The 1,230-nt window shown below is 49.2% G+C and overlaps 1 long non-coding RNA gene across 1 annotated transcript in view; it reads right to left on the bottom strand.

The window, feature by feature from the left end:
• Positions 1-507, bottom strand: part of LOC116698850 (uncharacterized) — a 21,212-nt gene extending 20,705 nt beyond the window's left edge. The window contains exon 1 of the long non-coding RNA XR_004334317.1: positions 158-507. This is a non-coding gene — a long non-coding RNA (uncharacterized LOC116698850). The remainder of the gene's footprint in view (positions 1-157) is intronic.
• Between the last annotated feature and the right edge of the window lie 723 nt (positions 508-1,230).

The following is a 1,230-nucleotide window of genomic DNA, read 5'->3' as shown; positions in this document are numbered from 1 at the left end:
GAGTTTTTGAATATGATAAGTCCTCCAAAAAGGCAATTCATTTGACGGAAAATAATAAGAAAGAAAGAAAAAGGATAATTCCTTCAATTAGGCCTACAATAGGGCCTTCGCCGCTGTCGGCGCTCGGGCCCTAAATATGTTTTTATGAGTTACCTACCTGCTGGTCAACCATTGCATTGTTGTAGTAGATTTGTTCGAAGCACTTCAGGTTGTTGTGCAGCTGGAAGAGCTCCAGGTAATTCCACTCCTCGTCGTCGTCGTTTTCGCCGTCACTCAAGTCCTGTTCAGCCTCGTAGTCGCTGTCCTCTGACCCCCGACAGTCCTCCAGAGACGTTTGGCTGATTGGTCAGCGCCCTGCTGGACCTGCACTCGTACTATGTAGTATGTGCAATTGGTTTGAATCTGTGTTGCCATAATAGCTTTACCGTACGTACACACCGCCACCGACTTGAGCTGCAAAAAAGCTCTGGCCGCCCCGCCAAAGACGCTTGTCAAAAAGTACGGGGAAGCTTTGTGACGCTTTGGCCGCTCTGACGTGGCGGCGTTTTCTGTTCGACCGGGAGAAGCGCACGCTGCCACGGCCAATACACTGACACTAGAAACCTTTATAAATTACATATATTGACAGAAGTTATTAATTGGTCGCAACGGGGTCTGTGCAGTTAGCTCGCTTTTTACCGCTGGCATGCCGCTATGGCTCGCTCGTTAGCCGCTGACCATAGAGGCGTGCAGGCAGAGCGAGCACCGCCAGACTAATCTTGACCCGTGCCGGACTTCACTGTGAGCGGATGTGACCGCAGGTAGCGTTACTTGTTCCTATGTACAAACAACGTTGTATTATAGAAAGGTAACCCAGCAACCGGCGATTATGAGCTTGTCCTCAAATTAATGTGTGTAGGAACGAAAGATTACATCGTATGTTTCTCCAGGATCAGCCAGCGTGAGGACGTCTATATTCGTTGGCGGCTGGCGTTAGCCGCTGCTTGCCGCTGAACCGCGTCATAGCTCTACCATAAACAGTTGAAAAATTTCAACTTTCTGATTGACGCTCAACACGCTCTAAACGCCCAAAACCGACGCCGACAGATTTGCCGCTCCTTGCAGCTGAGAGAAGCCGGCTTCCATTGAAAATGAATGACTTCCGGTAACTTTAGACGCTCAAGTCAGTGGCGGTGTGAACGTACGGTTAGACTGTTTGTTGTGCTGGACAACCATTCTCTGCTTTGATTT

The sequence above is a fragment of the Etheostoma spectabile genome, chromosome 12 (genome assembly GCF_008692095.1).
Source record: "Etheostoma spectabile isolate EspeVRDwgs_2016 chromosome 12, UIUC_Espe_1.0, whole genome shotgun sequence".
NCBI lineage: Eukaryota > Metazoa > Chordata > Actinopteri > Perciformes > Percidae > Etheostoma > Etheostoma spectabile.
Note: the sequence above shows the minus strand (reverse complement) of the source record. Positions and strands in the feature narration are given on the sequence as shown.